Source organism: Ctenocephalides felis, unplaced genomic scaffold (assembly GCF_003426905.1).
Source record: "Ctenocephalides felis isolate EL2017-DRISC unplaced genomic scaffold, ASM342690v1 CF-g0.4_SCAFFOLD_01886, whole genome shotgun sequence".
NCBI classification, from domain to species: domain Eukaryota; kingdom Metazoa; phylum Arthropoda; class Insecta; order Siphonaptera; family Pulicidae; genus Ctenocephalides; species Ctenocephalides felis.
The window spans coordinates 76,168,203-76,192,869 of NW_020538040.1; the positions used below are offsets into that span (position 1 = coordinate 76,168,203).

Here is a 24,667-nt window from a genome sequence, read left to right on the forward strand (position 1 = left end):
TGTATGTGCGGATACAAATTTTCGTCGACGATTTCGGGAACACGGATCAACCGATTTGAATAATTCAAAAAACATTCGATTAGTATCGATAAGGAGACGTGCTGATTAGTTTTTGGCAGAGGCAGGTCTAGCCGTTCCGAAGATACGGGGCAAAAAGTGCCGAAAACGGTAACTCAGTTTTTAAGAGAACGGAGCGTCCGATTTAAATAATTTTAAAACATTTTACTTGTATTATCAAGATGAAGAACTGATTAAATTTTTGAGAAGGCAGGTCTAGCGGTTACAGAGATCTAGTGAAAAAAGTAACTAGCTGTAAGTGGAATTCTGTCTTAAGGCAATTGGGGCATCGTGCCTTAAGGCAAATTGCTGGAACTTCCCGTACCAAAAATTATTATTTTTTTAAAAACGATTAACATTTTTGAAAAAAATTTACTTCGAAAAAAATAGATTTTTGAGAAACTATAAATTTGACAAAAAAATACTTTTTTTTGAAAAAAAAAAATTTTTGATTCGAAATAAAAATTTTTTTTTGAGAAAAAAATTTTTTTTTGAAAACAAAAAATTTTTTTGAAAAAAAATGTTCTCTTCATTTTGATATATTTTGAAAATTCTGAACTTTTTTTCAAAGCAATCGCACTGCTTGAACTGCATAGAGACGAAATTTCAAAGCTCGCAGGTGCCGCGCCGCCGTCTAACGCATAAGCATTGGTACGGAACCCACAGAAATGTAAAAAAAAATTATACTTATTGTTAAAATCTCTATAAAATATCTGACAATTTGATGTGCTTATGTCTAATGATCATTTTTAACCGCCGAATGGCATTTTTTTTTACTTTTTTCATTAGATCTCCGAAACCGCTAGACCTGCCTTCATGAAAATTTGATTAATTCTTCATCTTGTCAATACAAGTAAAATGTTTTTTGAATTATTCAAATCGGACGCTCCGTTCTCTTAAAAACGGAGGTAATGTTTTTGGCACTTTTTGCCCCGTATCTTCGGAACGGCTAGACTTGCCTTTGCCAAAAACTAATCAGCACGTCTCCTTATCAATACGAATCGATTGTTTTTTGAATTATTCAAATCGGTTGATCCGTGTTCCCGAAATCGTCGACGAAAATTTGTATCCGCACATACATACACACACGTACATACATACATACATACATACATACATACATACATACATACATACATACATACATACATACATACACACACACACACACACACACACACACACATACATCCATTTTTTCTAAGGTATGCCAAAATGTTCAGAAACCTCTGAAACGTAAAGATATATAAAAATTTTCATTTTCGATTTTTTTGCGATTACTATAACTTACCCTACGGGAAGTTAAAAACAAAATGTCATTTGGCGGTCAAAAATGATCATTAGATATATGCACATCAAATTATCAGATACTTTATGAAGATTTTAATAATGTGTATCAATTTTGTTTACATTTTTATGGGATCCATAACATAGTTTGTGCGTAACACGGCGATGCGGTGCTTACGCGCTTCGATAGTTCGTCTCTATGCAGCTAAAGTGCGATTGCTTTCAAAAATAGTTCAAAATTTCTAAAATATTTCAAATGATAAAAAAACAAATTTTTCAAAAAAGTCAATCGTTTTCAAAAATTTTAAAAATCTCAAAAATCGATTTTTTTCAGGGTTCTAAAAAAATTGAATCTTTTATAAAAAAATTAATTTTTGGTAAGTTTCAGCAATTTGCGTTAAGGCACGGTGCCATGCACCACTAGTTTGGTAAGGCATTTGGTATTTTTAAATAAACTGAAATAAAATATAATTTTGATCACATAAGTGAGAACACTTTGAAAGATTAGAATTAACTATGTATTAATTGTTATTATTTCATTATTTATTATTTGCAATGCTTAATAAAGGATGAAGTAATAATGATGTTTTAGCCAAAAAGATTTTATACAGGTATTCATACAATTATTAAAAAGTAAACTAAAATTGTTGTAATTTATATTTAATAAAATAAATACAACTCTATTTTGTAAATATGACTGATATACTAATCTTTTATATATGTTATTTATGCTAAACTTAAATTTTAAACAGAATTTCTGACAATTAACATTTTAAATCAGAATTTCTTACAATTACAGTATAAAGCTTTGTAATTTTTTATTAGTTTTTTCACTTTTAATTAAGGTGATCATAAGTCCCGGTTTAGCTGGGACAATCCCGATTTTTATTTAAAGCAATATTTGTCCCGGATCTTTAGCCCCGAATTGTCCCGGAATTTTGAAAAGTATAGGTTCAAATTAAATCTTTGCAATTATTTAATAATAAAATTACAACTACTTATCAAATAGCTGAAAATGTTATATACAACAAGCATGCTTACATATATGAAACAATACATTATGAATAAGAATATTTCCGGATACAAAATTCCAGAGTGGGGTCAAATTAGCTTCTCACATTAATTATTTCGAACTTTGATCATTAAATTTTACAAAAATGTAAACTATTTGCGTTCAAAATAGTGAAAACGAACTTTTTGACGGCCTAGCGTAAGTTTCTGCTTTCGAGATAATGATGAAGAAAATTGAACAGTATTTTATACAAAGGTTAAGAACGAAAAAACATATAGATCTGAAAATAAAAGATAGAAAATATAATCGAATAATGAAGTTGTTACTAAAAGACAGTATTTCTGATTCAAGATTTTATTGAAGATTTTATTGCATCCTTAAATTTTATTTGTTATTTCAAAATCATATTTAAGTATTTTGCCATACAACCCCATTATCCATCACAGATTAGCATAACTAAAATTTACTGTCACGGTTTTGACTTTATATAATATGGTCACCTTATTTTAAGAGTTGTATAAAATTCTATACAATTTTCTTCAAAATTAAACTTTAATAAAGAGTATTGTTTGTAGAATGCTAAGCAATCAGAAAGTTTGTCATCGTATTATTTTTTTAAGTAATTTTCGTAAAATTGGAAGAAAAAATCGAAATTATTATAGTGGGAGGGTATTTTTCACCTTTGGATTGTTGCAACCGGCAATTTTCCCTTTCGTTACTTATAGTTTCGCATTAACATATTTGTATATATCATTTTCAGATATTTATGGGCTATTGTAATTTTATTAATAAGTAATAGAAAATATTCAATTTTAATCTATACTTTTTAACACCTCAGGATAATCTAAGGCAAAAGACCTGAATCCGGCACGCAAAGTGTAAATCGGTAGTATTGTCGCCTTAACTATATGTAAACTATTACATGTTATTTAGAAATCATATTCTATGTGTGATATATTTATTAAATTTCATAAATTAGAAGCATGTTCTTGTAATGAATTAAATCATAAGATATTAGAAGCATTTTTTTATTTCTAACCATTACTACGTCTAACAACTCTAGCTCAAGACATGTAACATATATGTAACCACAAAACGGGTCATCTAATTTTTTATTACTTATCTCTTTTGATACCGGATGCAGAAAATTGTATAGCCCTATACCGGTTTTAACGCTTTTCTACTCACTGACTCTAACCACATCTCTTATACCTTAAGATAATTTTATTGAAAGGTGTTTATCATAGTTGAAAAAGACAATCCGTTGCTGATTCATTTGAATTCTTTAAAATTTCAAAGTACATTATGAAATACAGAATAACTAAATGTACAACTTGATGTGACAACAAATCAGTGGCGTAACTATACCATCTGTGGCTCGTGGCCAACAGAACAACTACTGATTCGATTCTTAAAAAATCGATGTAAAAATGCTATCTTAATTTCGAGGGTCCGTGGTTTTCTAGTTTGGAATGATGGTTAAAACTTCTGCTGCTAATTATATCTTAAAAAAAATAGACTTATTGAGGTCGTCGTAGATACTTTTATCACTGACATACCAGGGTCGGTGATCTGCCTAAGATTTTGGATTGAATATATTAAAACAATATTAAACATGCTGGTGCCATCCCAAAGATTCAAATGAGCTTTATATAGATACCATAGATTCAAATGAGCTTTATATAGATTTATATATCGATATTTTATTATCAAGTATAGCCAATTTAGGTCCTTAACCTAATTTGTTTTGTTTTGGTTAATATATGGGTTTTCCATGTCAGTTTTTGGCCTATGTAGATTCCAAGATATTTAACATTTTTTGCTAGCCGAATTTTCTGGCCGTTATAGTAGACTTCTGGACATCTTCGTTCATTTAAGAAAAGTGCTATGTAGCAAGATTTATTTCCGTTAATAACAATGAGCCTAGGGCTTACAATACCGGGATTCCGTAATCCCGAATACCGGAATCCCGGACGATTTTTGTCCGGTATTCAATACCGGTATTGATGCAAATAATACCGGTATTACGGTATTACTAGTATTCTATCAAAAATTCAACTTACGCAAAACACATATAAAGTTTTAGTTTCTAAACTATGTATTGTGTATTGCCGACGATCAGCTGAGTGTGACACATCGACAAGCAGTGTCGGCAAGATAAAGCGATTCATTCAAAAGGGTTCATTTACAAAAGTTATTATGCGTTCACGTGCCTCGTTGCTATATCGAATTCGCTATCAATGATTTTTAAACATAATAATTAAATCGATGAGATATAATTCTTTATTTATTATATATAAATCATTTTACATAAGTAAGAACGGCAGTTGTTTAAATTGCGTGTCGCTGACATCATATTGAGAATTTGCGAAGTATATTGTTATGGCCCAACGCTTAATTAGTTAATATTAATAACTAATATAGTAGAAACACACTACGTAATGAATCATATTCTCAATTGTATTGCATTCAACATAAGAATAGTCAACATTGTAATAATCTTTTATCGATGAATTGCACACATCGCAGTAATTCCCGAGAAATCCGAACGGGTAATAACTTGACTTGCACTCACACACATAAAGAAATTCTATTGATCATATTCAAAATCAAGGGAATTCCCTTAAACTAAATAAAATGTTACATAAAGCCGAAATGTAACTAAGTAGGCAGTTGTGTAAATTTCGTGTAGATAACATCTCAAAGTTGCGGGAAAATAAATGTTTATTATAAAGAATAGTGTGTTTATAATATTGTGTGAATATTGTGTTTAATTTGAACTTATGATATTTATAAGTGAGTATATAAACCAAAGTTTTAAGTTAGTGTGTAATTAAAAAATATTAAAATAAATACTTCACCCGTGTGTGTGTTAAAAAACTCCAAGTCTAGAACAAAAAATAAAAAATGAAATTACTTTTTGTAAAAAAACAGGAATAAAAGGAACAAACCTACAAAATATGTATAATTTCTTAATTACAATTGTACCAACAAGTGTAAAATCGGATAGAGCTTTTTCGGCGGCTGGTTATATTTGTAATAAAATTCGGTCCTCGCTAGATAATCAAACAATTGATTGTTTATGTTTCTTAAAAACATTAGCCATGAATTATAATTTATTCTTTTCTTAAATATATTATTAAATAATAAATTCTTATTATAAATGTAGAATGTAAAATGTAACAGAAAAATATATATTTTTACTGACACGTTTTTTGTTTCTATCTACTTCTACTCCTTATGTAATAAATAAATAATATGTACTCATTTCAGGACAATATTTGTTAGATTTCATATATTATTTGTTAATATGTCAATATAACAACTGAAGTAAGTAAAAATATAACTATTTAATTTTTCATCGACAATACCGGTATTAAAACCGGGATCCCGGAATTTTATTTTTCAAATATCGAATACCGGTATTCAGATTTTTGTACGGTATTGGAAGCCCTAAATGAGCCATTTTTTTGTCCTTTGTTCAATAGCATTTACATCAACCTGAAGTTTATTCGATGCAATGACTGGGAGGATATCTGAGGAAAGTACATCAATGTCATCAACATATGTAGCAGTTGAAGTATAGTGAAGGAAAGTCACTGGTATAAAGTAAAAAAAATGTTTAAGCCTTCTTGAAGTTTTAATGGCAATCTGAGTACTTCTACATACACGATAAAAAATTGTGTTTTAGTATATGCATGTCTTCTTAATTCTTTTTGCTTATATCTTCAGATAAAACAAATAGATCTACATATTTCGAAAATTCAATAACAATTAAATAGACATTGATTGAGATTACGCAACTGCTTAGCTTTTAAGTAGATACTAGCGTATTTTTTAATAAATTATATATTATACAAATAGCAAGCAGAAGCATCCTGTTACACATTTTAACTTAATTTTTATTGTTTACGGCGATAAAAACTGATAAAATTCTTGATTGTATACTGTGCGTCTGCGTTGTTTAATCATTGGGCATTTTTAATTAAGTTTTGCCGCAGTGTGCTAACACGTATCACCTGCAATAGTTTTTCGTTTGCCTCCTCTGGAATAACTTTGAAACTAGTTACATTATTCTTATCGAGAAAACATATAAATAAAATTTTATCTAGACTTTTATTAGTTACAAATAATCATAATTTTCATCTCATAGCTCAATTAAATCATCGAAAAAAATATTACATTAATAAATAATTCATCAGTTTCTATACCAACAAATTAAAATGTCTGAACATTTTGGCCTACTTACCTTACAATTAGAAAAAATAGATTACGTGTGTGCATGTGCGTATGTATGTATGAATGGATACAAAACGTCGACGTTTTCCGCTCAACCGATTTCAATGATTCGAAAAACATTCTGGAACTAGAAGTCATACTGATTAATTTTTGGCAAATATAGGTCCAGCCGTTTTGGAGATACGAAGCAAAATGTGATAAAAATTGAAATTCACATTTAGAAAGAACGGAGTGCCTGATTTGAATGATTCAAAAAACATTCGATTCTTATTGATTGGGTGAAGGAATAAGTTTTTGGACATGGCAGGTCCAGCCGTTGAAGATACGGGGCAAAAAGTACCAAAAATGGTAAATCAGGTTTTGAGAGAACGGAGCGTCCGATTTGGATGATTCTAAAAACATTTTACTTGTATTGCCAAAATTCTTGTGATGGTAGGTTCAGCGGTTTCGAAGATCTAATGAGAAAAAATGCCTTTTTGCGATAAAAAATCATCATTGTGCATCAAATTATCAGATATTTTATAGAACCCAATACTTTGGGTTCTCTACCAACATTTATGTTGTTTGAAGTTTACTTATAAGTGAAAGTGAATATAAATATCATTATACCAATTTTCTCGACATTTTCGACACCATGGATCAACTGACTTGAATGAGTTTCAAAAATTCCGAAACAGTCGATTACGGTGCAGCAAGTTCCAGCAATTTGCCTCAAGACACGATGCCATGCACTACTATTACATTAAATGTTAGATTTATGTCAATTTATTATTTATGGTAATTTAATTATATTTCATTAGTTTTAGACATAGTAATTTGTATTTCTTGAAAATAAAATACAAAGTGATACAAGCAAATACTATTAAATATTTTATAATAAAAATAATCATGTAATTTAATTATCTGAAAATTACATTTGACTTTGCGGGATGCTAGGTGAGAAAAAACCCGTAGGGTAAGTTATAGCAATCGCAAAAAAAAATGAAAATAAATTTTTTTATTTATCTTTACGTTTCGAACGTATCTGAACATTTTTTCGTATTTTAAAGAAATGGATGTGCGTCGTGTGTGTCGGATACAAATTTTCGTCGACGATTTCGGGAACGGATCAACCGATTTGAATGATTTAAGAATCGTTCGATTTCTATTGATAAGAAAACGTGCTGATTTTTGAGAGAACAGAGCATCCGATTCCAATCATTCAACAAACATTTTACTTGTATTGACAAAGTGAAGAAATAATTGAATGTTTAGGAAGCCTGGTCTAACGGTTTCGGAGATCGAGTGAAAAAAGGAAAAAAACCGTCAGTTGGCGGTCAAAAATGATCATTAGACATAGGCTCATCAAATTATCAGATATTTTATAGAAATTTTAATAATAGGTATATATTTTGTTCACATTTCTATGGGTTTCGTGCCAATGTTTATCCGTTATTTTGCGACACAGCGCTTACGCGCTTCAATATTTCGTCTCCAAAACAACAACGCAGCGCGATTGCTTTAAAAAAAAATCAAAAATTTCAAAAATTTCAAAAATTTCAAAATCCATGAAAAAAATAAAAAATCTCCAAAAAAGACATTTTTTTCAAAAATATCAAAATTCTCTAAAATCTATTTTTTTAAAGTTTTCAAAAAAGTTTAAAGTTTTCTCTTCGAGAAGTTCCATCAATTTGCCTTAAAGCACGATGCCATGCACTACTAGTTTAAACCAAAAAAGCGTTATTACACGAAAGTTCGTGCCCGTTACAATATATCGATATTCCTGTAACGTAATTATCCTTTTCAGTAGTCGTCCGTGCCTTTACGTTGCTTTGTGCCTGTAGTTCATCGAAGCGCTTACGCAGATGGCGCATCGCTCGAACTTCGCATCGCTTGATAGTTTTGAAGTTGGAGTATCTGTTCTGTTATGGGTGTATCCTAGGTGCTGATAGTTGTTTATCTTTGATCTAATTATATGGATGTTATATGGTCTATCTTGTTTATAAAGTTTGCCGGGGAAAGGAGTCGTATTGAGTATTATGTAGCGAATTCTATTTATATTTATATTCGATTAATCGTTATTTTAATATCTAAAGCAGTATTTAAATACGTACCATATTTGTATGACACTAGCTTACGCCTTCAAGTATTCTAACCTATATTTATTTCACAACTAAAATGTCAAAATCAATTTTAAATTGATTGTAACTCGATAAATAAAAGCTATCTATCAAAATGTGCTGCGATTTATAGCCTAACAAAGTATTAAATTTAGTTATATTTATAAATTATTAAATTTGACCACAAATATTTTTATATATTCGAAATGACACTTTTTCAAATGGGTGCTCGGTAGTTTCGAGAAAAGAAGTAGTGCAAGTAGTTTTCGTGGAAATTTGGAAATTTTACAATTAAACATATACAGGTAAGATAAATTCCTATTTGTTTTATTTCTCTTGAATTTCTACACAGCAAGCATTACTATTTAGAGTAAAGCAAATTTTAAATATAGCACAATGAAAGCATTAGATACACTAATATATGTATATATATATATATATATATATATATATATATATATATATATATATATATATATATATATATATATATATGTGTGTGTGTGTGTGTGTGTGTGTGTGTTATAATATTTTTTAATTTTTATTTAATTTTGTTGAAATTTGTGAGCCAAAATCTTCAGAGCAATACAGCATATAAAAATTGTAAAAATGTGTAAAAAATATATTAATAAATTATTTTATGGAAATAATAAAGATTTTATGAATTTCTGCAATTTTTATTTGATATATTACCTGCAAGATTTTGACTCACATATTAATTAAAACATCAAAATTATTATAATATATTTTAACATATCATATATACATATAAATATAAATATATATATATATATATATATATATATATATATATATATAAATACCTATTAGTTACATATATTTTAACCTATAAAAATGGTTGTTTCCTTAAAACATGTCCATTTTCAAATCTACCCTTAATTATCAAATTGCCCTACTATGGGGCGTGGGCTCAATATTTGGAAACACATGTATGATACAGAAACTGATACACGTGTATATATATATATATATATATATATATATATATATATATATATATATATATATATATATATATATATATATAAGATTTAGATTTATTTGTTCGACGTTGAGACATATTCTTCAATGTTGATTTTCAGCCAATCGTCGAAATAAAAAAAAAAACTAATAAATAATAAAATATTTATTTATACGTTTCGACACGGTTGTGTGTCATCATTCAGCAACACTTTTTTTGAATTTTTTTTCAGTATCTAAAAGAAGGAAAATATATTTTATTTAGATTAAAAGATAGAATGACCAGTAAAAAATTGATTATATTTAAAAATAAAATTAAAATAAAAAAAATTAAAATATATTATGATATATTTATAAACACTGAAAAAATTTTCGAAATAGTAGTGCTGAATGATAACACACAACCGTGTCGAAACGTATAAATAAATATTATATTATATCTGTATTCTTTTTTTTCGACGATTGGCTGAAAATCAACATTCAAGAATATATTCCAATAGTAATAATAAATAAAAAAATTAAAGAGATTTCTATTTATTATCGACGTTTCGGAACTAAGTACGTTTTATCTTCAGGACATCTGTAGAGATATATGATCTTGATCAAATATAAATAAACCAAAACAATATACTTAAGAAAAAATAAAAATTAGTGGATTTTTATAACATTAATAAAACTTTGAAGAAGAATAAATTGTGCAAAATATAACAAAAATAAAAATAAAATAAAAATAATAATAGATGAATGCATTATATAACGAAATATTAAAATGATTGTTAAAAGCTTTTTTAAAAAATGAGAATTCAGAAACTCCAGAATTATTCACCTGAATGAATATACACTAAAACTTTATATGTCACTAAAGCAATTTTTTTTATAAAATCTATATTGTTTTGATTTTATTAATTTAAAAAAAAAAAGAAAAAATTTTGTAACTGAAATTATGTTATTTTTTGATTTTATCATAAGAATTAAAAAATAACATTATCGGTTACATTGTTCTTTTTCTTAAAAAAGTTAAAAAATCAAATTAACATAGATTTTATAGAAAAAACTGCTTTAGTGACATGTAAAGTGTTAGTGTATAATCAATCATTCAAATAAATAATTCTGTTTTTCTTAATTCCCATTTTTTAAAAAATCTTTAAAAAATATTTCTAATTATATTATAGGATTATTAGAGGAAATTATTCCTCTTATAATTTTATAAATTTTATAAAAATTCACTAATTTTTATTTTTTCTTAAGTATATTGTTTTGGTTTTATTATATCTAATCAAGATCATGTTTCTTGGCAGATGTCCTGAAGATGAAATGTACTTAACTCCGGAACGTGAATAATAAATAAATATATTTTAAAAATCTTTTTTAGTTTTTCATTATAATTGGATTTTTAGTTCAAAGCTCTACACAATATTTACAAATCCAAAACTCAACCATCTAATATATATGCATATATATATATATATATATATATATATATATATATTTGAAGTATTTTGTAGCCCAATCGTCGAATTAAGAAAAATATTAAAATAGAAAAATTCTTTATTTTATTCAACGTTTCGACACTTAATGTGTGTCATCATTCAGTAATCGAACCAGGAGAAACATAAAAAAATATATAAAATTTATTGAACACTAATGCAAAAGAACATCATAATTAATAATAATTAATAAGAGAGAAAATTAAAAGAGCACATATGTGCCCATAATTATGAAAGTGGTCTAAGTCAAAATTAAAAAAAAAAATGAGTTTATCAGTTATTTCATACCACATTAGTTTAAACTAAATGCATTCAATGTAATTTCTACGAAATTGTCAAAAAAGAACCGTTAGATAGTGGTTGTAATTTCAACATTATATGGAATTCATTTAGTGTTAATTATGAAAGTGGTCTAAGTCAAAAATTTAAAGAAATTATATGAACATCTTGAAAATGGCACGTGGCTCAGTCATCAAATAATAATATTGAAACGGTAGACCACAAATTTTTGGTATCAGGTCATTTCTTTCTACCGAATGATCGTGATTTTGGGTTGATAGAAAAGCAAATTACTTATACAACCCTGAGCATTATTATGAATTGATAAAGAAGCAATACATTTTCGATAAAGCGAATGTCGCAGCCGGATTTTATTTCAACGAAATCATTAGAAACAATAACAAGAAGAGTAAAAAATACCGCGGACGAATCTGTCTCTTGGCTACAAATTCAATGGTTGAGATTCTTGAATAATGAACCTTATAAAATGTTTTATAAAATTTCTTCAGATGATTCTACATTTCACGTTCTGGATCTTTCGCCTAAAAAAGGAAGACCAAAAATATACGGAAACATTAAATTACTTCCATTATACACCATCTTAAATACTCGAAATAATGATAAAAATGGATTACCGTTTAAAAATAATTAATAAATGCTTACGAATTATTTCAATAAAATTATTGTTTCATATAAAACTCAAAGTTCTTTATTGCTTTAAGTCATTTATAGGACATTCAGTTAATTTTGAAAATGGTCTAAGTCAATTCAAACTTTAAAAACATTATTATCGTATGAAATTCACTATTCATAATACATTTCCATTAATTATGACTAATAAAATTGAAAATTAAATTTCGCATAATGTAAAAACATTTTTCAATTTATTCAAATACAATTCATTAAATATCTTGAAACAAGAAATATATGACTTAGACCACTTTCATAATTATGGACACATATTGCCTTCCCAATAATTTAATAGAATATAGAATTTTTCTATTTTAACCTTTTTTTAATTCGACGATTGGGCTGCAAAATACTTCAAATATGTATTAACGTCGACAAAACTATATATATACATATATATATATATATATATATATATATATATATATATATATTTGTATTTAAACTATAATATATATGTTATATATGTATATATTTGTCAAAGTATTAACGGCTTGTTATTAGTAATATGATTATTACAAATTGCTTCTAAAGCCAAATCGCTATAATTGTTTATAAATATTCTCAATGCTGTTTATTAATCTTGTACAACTTATCATTTCCGCATTTTTTTCTTATAATTACTAGAATTGCGCTGCTGTTTTGCGTTTGTTATATCTAAATTTTTCAAGTTGCCCGAAGGCAGGTCCATGGTCTGAGAGACACCACAAATCAATTATATTATATATTAGATTTTTATACTCATCCCCTGTTTTCATCATACCCTGACACCGAATCAATGGATTGCCATTCGATTTTGACATTCTAAGTATTACCAAAAAATTTGCTGATGTTTCATGATGAAATCATGGTGCAAAGATGTAAAAAGAGAAAAAATCCCGCTGTTTTTGAAACCAAATAAGCAATTATAACTCTGATGATTATTTCTAAGAAACCGTTTACTTTTCCCTCTTAATCGGAGAGTACACTTACTACAGAATATTTAACACACTATGAAAATTTAGTCCCCAGGTAAAAGCTAATATAGTACGAATTTTAAGATTTTTTTGGTCAATAGTACAAAAATTTTGGTGAATGACTTTTAGTTATCAGATTGTACCTTAACTTGTTCGAACTCATACCTTTGCCAGTTATTGCTATATTCCTTTAGTCATCACTTATGCACTTATATTTGGTGAAAATGATTTTTACTCACTTTGCAGCCTTGCGTGCTGGCTTAGCATTTATGCCATTATATTTTCATATTTACTCTATCCTAGATAAATATATAAATATAAATATACATACATATATATATATATATATATATATATATATATATACATAACGATTATCAGTTTTTCATTCAAAAAACAGTAATTTTGTGAAACAATCATCCGTGGTAACTATTTCACTCCATACGGTCATGGTTAATAATTTTTACAATTTTGATTATCATTGTCAAGTAATCGTAGCTCAATTAGATTGGTAAGTGATCGATAAATCGCGATAGAAATTGAATACATGGCCAATGTCGATATGGCAAAAACGTTTGTGACGTTTGTACAATGATTGAAACCGGACTGTTAGGCGGATAATAAGCGTAGTAACAATTCACGCACTCTTGCGGACCGCGTTATTGAATGAAACGTTGCGCCAATATGAATTATGCCGGCATTGGTTTTTAGTTTAGTCAGATTTTTGGTGTCGTTAGACGCGGATCTTTTAATACGGAATGTGTTAATAATACAGTCACATTCGCGTGTAGTGTTTTGTATAATCACGTATTTTAACCGAACCGTTAATTTGTGTTCTAGTCTCTTATTTGATACAGTTCGTTACAGGTATGTTCAAATTTTATCTGTAAAATTTCATTTTATGCATATATATATAATTTGCAGATAATTTGTATTTATTGCACATCTACAAATTATATATATATATATATATATATATATGTGTACTATATATTATATAGTATACATACATATTACATATTAAATATACATATGTATATATATATATATATACATACATATATATATATATATATATATATATATATATATTATATGGTTGAGTCTTGGATTTGTAAATATTGTGTAAAGCTTCGAACAAATAATACAATTGTAATAAAAAATTGACAGGTGTCCTGAAGATGGAACGCACTTAGGATCGAAACGTCGATAATAAATAATAATCTCTTAAAAAACTTGTTGGGTTATTCATTACACTTAGATTCTTTGTTTGAAGCTCTACATAATCCATATACATACACACACACACACACACATATATATATATATATATATATATATATATATATATATATATATATATATATATATATTATATATATATATATATATATATATATTTATATATTAGGTAGTCAAATATCTCCCTTCCGCCTTTTTGTATTATAAACCAAGAGCAAAAAAGCGGAAGGGAGATATTTGACAACCTATAATAATAATATATAGTATACATGCACATTATATATAATTTGTATATATAGTATCATACATATCGTATACATATGTATATTTACATATATATATATATATATATATATATATATATATATATATAGATAGATCATATAATTCTAAATTACTATAGTATAACTGTATAATATATAGAATTCACAAATTTATTGCGATACATATATTTGTGAGTTTAATTTTCTATATAGGCACATGTTCTGAAATAAGTACGATTTTCCAAAAAAAATCTGTTATTGCTTTATTTTCAACCAAATTTCAAATACTGAATATTATATCATACAAAAATTACATACTCTGTGAATGTAAGGTTCGATTTTTCAGAAATTAACGGTCAATGCAATTTCGAAAGTTATTACGAATTCACTTTAAAGTACATAATTTAATTATCTATAAATGTTAATAAAATGTTTATATTTCACCTGCTTGTGAGCTAAATTTTTATTTTATTGTACAGAGGAATTTTACGAAGTATATGTGTAGATTCGGAAGATATTGTGGCATTTCTTAAGTGTCAGCGAAAGTAATTTTGACGAACTCGATTTTTTAGAATGTATTATATATTTTGTTTTATTCGATATTAGTTTAGTTTTTTTAAATTAAAATTGTGATATATATATATATATATATATATATATATATATATTCATATATATATATAGTATATGCTATAAATAAATTGTCTTTGTCCAAATATTTGTAATTATATACATTTATGTATATGTGCGCTTTTGTATAAATATAATAAGTACACATGAATAACTTCATATTAAATAGAATTTGGCATTACTTTTTAAGCGATGAATCTCTTTTGTATTGAAATTTCTTTACATTTGCTAATACTTAACAGTATAGTGCATGTGATATCCACTGGCTATGAATGTAATATGTTTTGCAATTCAACTCTTTCTCCAGCGCTGTTTTTTACAGAACGTGTGCTAATGTTACTCATTTCTACTTTCGCTTACGTTATCGAGTACTTCTGGTTTTTTTAAACAAAAAATAGATATGGATGGTATTTTATCTATTAACAAGCAAATTAAAAATTAAAGATATACTAGTGGTGCATCGCATTGTGTCTTAAGACAAATTGCTGGGAACTGTACCAAGAATTAAAGTTTTCAAAAAAAAAAAAAAATAAATAAAAAATTAAAAAAAGTGATTTTTGAGAATTTTGAAATTAAAAAAAAGACCTGAAAAACTGGAATTTTTATTCTATCTTGAAATTTTTAGAAAATTCTGTTTTTTTTGGGAACTGTACCAAGAATTAAAATTTTCAAAAAAAAAAAAAAAATGATTTTTGAGAATTTTGAAATTAAAAAAGACTTGAAAAACTGGAATTTTTATTGTATCTTGAAATTTTTAGAAAATTCTGAACTTTTTTTAAAAGCAATAGCACTGTGTAACTGCTTTAGAGATGAAATATTGAAGCGCGTAAGCGCCATATTTCAGTCTAACGGATAAACTTTGGTACGGAACCCATAGAAATGTAAACGAAAATTGTACTTATTATTGAAATATATATAAAATATCTAATAATTTGATGTGCATATGTCTAATGTTCATTTTTGACCTCCAAATGCCATTTTTGAAACGTTTCCTCTGTATATCCAAAACCGCTGGATCTTCCTTCGCAAAAATTACACCAGTTTTTTACTTCGTCAATACAACTAAAATGTTTTTTGAATCATTCAAATTGAACACTTCGTTGTCTCAAAAACTGATTTGTCATTCATGACACTTTTTGCCCCGTATCTTCGAATCGGTTGGACCTGCCTTTGTCAAAAACTGCACGTCTCCCAATAAATACGAATCGAATGTATTTTGAATTATTCAAATCCGTGTTCTCGAAATCGTCCACAAAAGTTTGTTGCCGCATACACACACATTTTTTTTAAGGTATGCCAAAATGTTAAGAAACCTCTGATACCTAGATATATAAAATTTTTCATTTTCGATTTTTTCGCGATTACTTATTATAACTTATCCTACGGGAAGTTAATTAATTTCCTTAAAGAATTCTTTATTATTTGCTCCATATGCATGCACATCAAAGGGTGTGTAAAAGTTTAAATAGCCTGTCTTATCTATGTAGCCTTGTTTGTTAATAATATATATGGAAAGATAATAAGGTAAATGGTAGAATACAGATTCGAAAATATTTCAATGCAATGCTTCTAGTAAAATTAAACGTGTTTACGGTATTCTAGTTCATAATTTTCATCAAAATTATAATTTAATATATAGACCGAATTTGATTAGAGTTTCATCTCATATGAAAATTTATATTAGTATAAGCAACACCGAACATAATTTTTATATGTATGTGGCGTGCTTACGTCTGCATATGTGTTTAACATTGACTTACAAAGTTTTTAAAAGAAATACATATGTATTTTCCTATGTTCAAATTATGCTTTCTGTTGCCAAACCCAAATCGATTCATGTATATTTGCTTGATGCGCTTGAAATTTGAAGCATATCGTTTTTATTAGAATAGATTTTTTTTTGAAGTCATTAAACTTTCAATTTTCGATTCAGCAAAATTAATTTATAGTATAGATTCAATATGCATTACATGTGCAGAAAAATATTACCACATATTAATATAGAATCATTGTTTGAATAAGCTTCTGAGCCGTTTGTTACTATTATTTATTATTCAAGTATATGTCTGCAAAATCTGCAAAATCTGCAAAACAGCTTGCTGCAAGTTTCGTAATTTTATATAATTAGACTCAAACAAAGAAATGTATATCGAATTATATGTAAGCTATAATTAGTTTTTTACTATTTTACAAAAAACTACGGGTAATTTAGTCGCTAAATTCTTCAAATCATATTATTATTAATTGCTCAAAATAAAACCCTTTTTTCCGAGTCATTCTGTAAATATTATTAAATTTTATTTTATGAATTGAAATAGTTCGACGTATTATTTTAAATTATCGTTAATGATTTAAAATATAAAACTATATTTCATGCATACATAAATACATTAAATACATATATTTAGTACATTTATTAACATCAACAAATATTACATTTTTAACTTATTAAAAAAATTTTTTTTTCACTACCTATCACATTTTGCAAATTTCTACTTATTTAGTCAGTTATCTTTTATATTATTTTTAATTTCTCGTGGGTGAATTATGATAATCGCAAAAAAGTGAAAATGAGAATTTTAATATATCTTTACGTTTTAAATATTTCTGAGCATTTTGACATACTTTATAAAAAAATGATGTATTTGTGTATGTGTATGTGTTTGAATGCAAATCTTCGTCGACGATTTCGGGTACATGGATCAACCGATTTGATTAATTAAAAAAAACATTCAATTTGCATTGATGAGGAGACGTGCTGATTAGTTTTTGGCAAAGGCAGGTCTAACAGTTTCAAAAATACTGCCATTTGGCGGTCAAAAATGATCATTAGACATATGCACATCAAATTATCAGATATTTTATAGAGATTTAGTAATAAGTACAAATTTTGATAACATTTCTATGAATTTTGTACTAATGTTTATCCGTTAGACTACGACGCGGCGCTTACGCGCTGCGATGTTTTGTCTATGAAACAGCGAACGAAACGCGATTGCTTTGAAAAAAGATTCAAAATTTTCAAAAAAAAATTAAAATATAGAAAAATCTAATTTTTCAAACAAGTTGATTTTTTTTTCAAAAAATTCGATATTTTCAAAAATCTAGTTTTTCAAGGCTTTCCAAAAATTTTAAGTATTTTAAGTTTCGGTACGAGAAGTTTCAGCAATTTTCTTTAAGGTCATGCACCACTAGTTTTTTAAATCTATCAACAAGTTATGGCATTTTATGCCATACATTTTTTGAGTTCATTTCACTATTATATTGGAATTGAGAACATGCGCGATATACACCTGTGCAACGAGTGCGCCCTTTCATTCATTTCATTATATTGCGGAAATAGTAAATATTTTTGTAGGTGTATTTCTTCATTTTTTTCCTTGCTTTACGTTCACTTTTACTAGATTGCCAATTTTTTTTCTTGTTTGGGAAACATTTCGTTAACGATCTTGAATTATTTTTTATGCCATTCTTTCTCGTAGATATGAAATATTGGAACTTTAGCTTATGGAACATTGTGTATCATAACATTTTATCAAAAATGTCACAGTGAATTTTGTAAATCTTTCGCTGATATTTTTTGTATCAAACAATACCTGAAAAAATATCTGAAAATATGTTTCCCAAAAAGACAAGGTCGAAAGATGATTATCTTGTCCAAAACTCAAAATGATTGAAGTATGACATACAAAAATTTTAGTTCTTAAACACGAGTTTTCTTCGAAATAACAATTCGCACATTTCACGTTTGTCGAGATCGTTTACGTAACCGCGGAAATAACGCTAATATTACAGTTCCGCACTTAGTATTGATATATACATACATATATATTTAATAAATAGTAGTCTGTCCGAAGGCAGGTCCATGGTATTAGAGCACCATAAAATCACTGATTTTCTTCCTCTCCCTTGTTTATTCTCCTCATTACCACTTTATTACCACTATTTAATGACCATTAATAACTTCATATGCGTTTTTATGATTTTTTTTTCCAAAATTCTGCTGTCATGCTTCCTAGTCCTGTACTTCGGCTTTCAGTTCTCTGTATTTCCTTTTCTCGCGTAAGTCGTCAATCATCTACATTCTTCTTCCCAATCCTTTTATTCCTACTATTTTTCCATCGACGACGTCGTGCAGGAGGCACTCTATTTGCAGAATGGGTCCAGTTTTCTTTTTTTCAGGATCGTGCTCAGTAGAGTCCTTTCTTCGCTCACTCTTCTTAGGACTTTTTCATTTGTTATCTTGTCAGCTCACTTTATCTTCTCCCTCACTTATATATATATATATATATATATATATATATATATATAAATGTGTGTGTATGTTCGTTTGTTTTCTGAAAAGTTAATCCAAATGAAAAACAAAGTTTTTTGAAGGTAGTTTTTTACGACGTTTTGGAACTACTTGCGTTTCAACACACATACAAACACACACACATATATATATATATATATATATATATTTATATATATATATATATATATTTATATATATATATATATATATATATATATATATATATTATACCTTTTATATCTATGTGCTTGGTAGATCATTATTTTACGGATGTAAAACAAAACAGCTTAGACTCATATTATTTAAACGCATCATTCTTTATTGGAATTCCCATACAGTTAGAACTGGATCTTCACCATTCATATTATATCGCTAATTTTATACTTATAAATTAATTCTTATGCGGACAGATATTTGGTGCCAAAGAGAAACCAGCGCCGCATCGTTGTCTTGATTTTTATATGCATGTTGTGCTAATAAAAGGTAATAGTGGGCTGCATGAATTTCGTTTGTAAAAGCTTTTACCTGAATAAATTCCTTTTTTAATAAATTTGCGAGACTGCATTATAAATTCGAATTTTGATTTATACAAGCATATTCCACACGTTCCACACAACAAACTTTGCTTCTCACAGCGTACTAAACCGTTATTATTTGTAGTCACAAATATGTTGCCCAATGTAGTTCAAAAAGTTTTCGAAGCTCAAGGCAGTTCAATTGAAATTTTTGCTCGCTTTGAAAATATACTTGTTGGAGGAAAAGCTCATCTTAAAACTTTCTCGTTATTATATAATTTACATTGATACCCCAAAGGTCTTTTAAGGAAGAGACCAGTCAGCCGATCACCAGGGCGTCCAAAAAGTACTTTTTGGTCAACTAGAAAGAAATGCATGAAATTATAAATGTTTACTATTCAAACAGCAGATCAGCAATTTGTACAATGACAAGTTTATAAATTTTTGTACGTCTTAAAGAAGGAGTAAAACAAACAACGATCAACAGTTTCTTTAAAAATTTAGGAGCTAAAGTAGCAAAAAAGAGAGCAGTATCACTCTTCTTCTTCTGAATGCAACTAATAATTGTAAATGTCTCAATTATATGTATAAAATATCTTATTTTTTATAAATATGTTTCAACGAACTTACTTCTGGAACGTTATGCGAGGTATCGCTCTTATATAGCAAATAATTTACATGACTTTTAGCATTTATTATTAACTTCCCGTAGGGTAAGTTATAGTAATCGCAAAAAAATCGAAAATGAAAATTTTTATATATCTTTACGTTTCAGAGGTTTCTGAATATTTTGGCATACCTTAGAAAAAATGGATGTATGTGTGTGTGTGTGTGTGTGTGTGTGTGTGCGTACTATGTATGTGTGTGCGGATACAAATTTTCGTCGACGATTTCGGGAACACGGATGAAGCAATTTCAATAATTTAAAAAACATTCGATCCGTATTGATAAGGAGACGTGCTGATTAGTTTTTGGCGGAGGTAGGTCTAGCCGTTCCGAAGATATGGGGCAAAAAGTGCCAAAAACGGTACCTTAGTTTTTAATAGAACGGAGCGTCCGATTTTAATAATTCAAAAAACATTTTACTTGTATTGACAAGATGAAGATTTGATCAAATTTTTATAAGGGCAGCTTTAGCGGTTTCGGAGATCTAACAAAAAAAGTAAAAAAAAATGCCATTTGGCGGTCAAAAGTGATCATTAGACATATGCACATCGAATTATCAGATATTTTATAGAGATTTTAACAATAACTATAAATTTTGTTTACATTCCTATGGGTTCCGTACCAATGTTTACCCGTTAGACAGCGACGCGGCGCTTACGCGCTTTATATTTTGTCTCTATGAATATAAAGCAGTACGATTGCTTTGAAAAAAAGTTCAGATCTTCCAACATATGTCTAAATAAAGAAAACATTTTTTTTCAAAAAAAATAATTTAAAAAAAAAATTTTAAATACATAATTTTTTTTTCAATTTTTTTTTCAAAAAAAAGTAAATTTTTGTCAAATTTATAGTTTCTCAAAAATCTTATTTTTTCGAAGTAATTTTTTTTCAAAAATGTTAATCGTTTTTAAAAAAAATAATAATTTTTGGTACGGGAAGTTCCAGCAATTTGCCTTAAGGCACGATGTCCTAATTGCCTTAAGAGAGAATTCCACTTACAGCTAGTTTATTTCGGAATAGGTCCAAATCCGGTAAATGGCTTAGAATTTTGAATAACATAATTTAGTTTTGGCTATTTGGGGTTGGTGGGACATAGTTAGCAACAGCATATTCCAAGATTGCATTAAATGTTTGTGGGTACACAACTATAACTTTATATATATATATATATATATATATATATATATATATATACGAGGTGTGTTCAAAAAGTACCCGGAATTACTAATAATTAAATTTCGCGGGTCTGGAGTGTCTGATTGTCAAAATTTTTTTTTTATTGTGTTGGTATACATGCCCCTAAAGTATGATGAAATTTTCAGCTATATTCACTGTTTACTTTGTCTGTGGTAGTCGCTAAGGTTCGACGTGTTTTTCTGAGCTCGGCGATTTTTACAATGGAAGAATTGAAAAGTCAAAGAATTTGTATTAAATTTTGCGTAAAAAATGAAATAAAGTGTTGCAAAGTGCAAAAATTCACCAGATATGGCTCCGTGCGACTTTTTCCTATTCCCAAAGTTGAAGAGACCCATGAAAGGACTGCGGTTTTCCTCGATTGAAGAAAATCGCTGAGAGTGCTCAAGGACATATCAAAAAGTGAATATCAAGGGTGCTTCGAAAATTGGAAAAAACGCTGGCATAAGTGTATTATATCTGGGGGGGACTACTTTGAAGGGGACCACATTAATGCAGACGAATAAATAAATATTTTTTTGAAAAAACGAAAATTCCGGGTACTTTTTGAACAGACCTCGTATATATATATATATATATATATATATATATATATATATATATATATATATATATATACAATACTGCTCTATGTATGATAAGCGGGAGTCACCGTGAAATTTATTGGAGATTGCGAGCACAAACCTTAATCGTATGCATTTCCATCACTTCCACGCTTTTCCCTCACCTCGAACAGCCGCACTAGTTACTCACCAGTAATTTCATATCGTAGTGTTTTATGAATATACAGCATCAATTTTCAACGTGTTTTAATTATTTCTAATAAATAATATGTGAATTATTGTACATTGATGAAAGAATAATTAACCATAAATAAATAATTCAAATTAAACTGTTATAGAGGAAAATTTCAATGCTAAACGCCTTGAACAAAAGCAAAGGGAATAAAATGAGATCAAGTATGCGCGATCGCTTTGTTCGATTACCTTTTAACCTGAATAGAACAAAACACAAGTTTACATTAAAGTGTAATTAAACCAGTTTGAAATATATTATTTGAATATATAATCAATATTATTGTCATCGATTCTAATCGTTGTGTTTATATCGATTAAGTGTTAGTCTGGAAAAGCCAGTATTAGGTAATATGATTCTCTATTTCGTTGATCAATAACGAATTTTGCTTCACCAGCTAACTTCGTTCGTTAACGTAATATTTCTGCGTTAAATTTCTTCGGTCAAAGTCCAAAGCATACCGCTTCGATATGGGAAGGTTATTTGTGTTGAATTAATTCTTCATATTAAAAGAAAACATTGTCTATTGTAATACTAAAGTACATACATACTATTGATAAGAGGTATAATGATTTTAGTCAACAAATTAAATCCGCTGATGGTGTCATTCAACATGCTATTTAATTTATAAAGCAAAAACCTGTTTAGAATTCTTGACGTACATTAAGCTTATCTGCTGCTCAGTTAGATGTTTATGCTGTGCATTGTTTCTAGGACTCGTCGTTCAATGGAGTATCATGCGCATTTTACCTGAATTGACATAAAAGTACTTTCTGGTGTTAAATAATGGTTGAATTTACAGCTGCAGGCAAATTTACTTGATGCACTGTCAATATTATTACCTTTGCTTGCTAATAGTTATTGTGCATCTCACTATTATGGAAATTTACATTCATTTTCGACTATGGACAGGATATGGCTACGAGTAATGACATTAAATTAATGTATAAACAAATTAATGATTTAGTAAATTTTGGCTGACTTTGGTATTTTATGAAATACATATGATAGACAGAAGGAATCTTGGAACGGCTATGTTTCAAATATAGTTGCAGATATGCATACTCATTTCTAAATACTTGTTTATCTATGTTGTAGTTTATACTTGTTTATCTATGGTTGCAGATATGCATACTCATTTCTAAATATTTGTAAAATTTTCAAATTCATAAAATTGATTGTGAATACAGTCCTACTGATCCTAATTAAGAAAGCTAGAGTAGGTCATTAAATCGAATATGATTTTTGACACCGAAAATTTTATGAATTGAATTTGATCCGGTGATTTGAATTGGATATTGTGATTTGAATTGTCAAACTTGATCTGATCATGTGAAGAATTGAATTGAATCCGATAATTTGAATCATCGAATCAAATGAGTCGATTTGAATTATTTATGCGAATTTCATGGTTTGAATTAATCAATCATTTAATTTGAAAAGGTTGAATCTAGTAAATCACTTTATAATATATTAGAAAGAAAATCGTTTTAATATGTCGCTTCTGAAGTAATTTAAATTATTCGTAACCTAAATCGATGCAATTGATAATCAAATATATAATATCCCAGGATGATCAATAGTAATATTTCTATAAAGTTTCCGTTCTTCTTTCTTCGTAGCATGTATCTGATAAAGCACATTTCAAATGCGTATTTTTGATTTTTTGAAGTGGTCAAGCAATTTCATGAAATTGAATAAATATTTTGCAATTTGGTGGCTAATTATTACCTAAATAAATATATAAGTTTTTGTCATAACTTATTTAAAATGAATTCAGAAGAAAAATATTTATTTCAGTTTCCCAACTCGGCTTTTTAACGTGAACGAGGTGCGTTTTGGGAAATGGATGCTGCGTTAGCAAGCGAATAATCTTGGAAAATTTATTTGCATTTACCATATCTGACTTACAGCTACTTTGGACTGATTGACCAGGTAACTTTTTTCTTCTGTTTTATAAAATTTGGCCATGTTCAGT

General features: G+C 28.0%; 1 protein-coding gene across 1 annotated transcript in view; it reads left to right on the forward strand.

Annotated features, from left to right (window-relative positions):
- LOC113377664 overlaps positions 1-24,667 on the forward strand; it is a 68,410-nt gene that overhangs the window by 8,685 nt on the left and 35,058 nt on the right. The window contains exon 2 of the mRNA XM_026618053.1: positions 24,490-24,624. The gene's annotated coding sequence lies outside the window, so the exon portion shown is untranslated. The remainder of the gene's footprint in view (positions 1-24,489; positions 24,625-24,667) is intronic.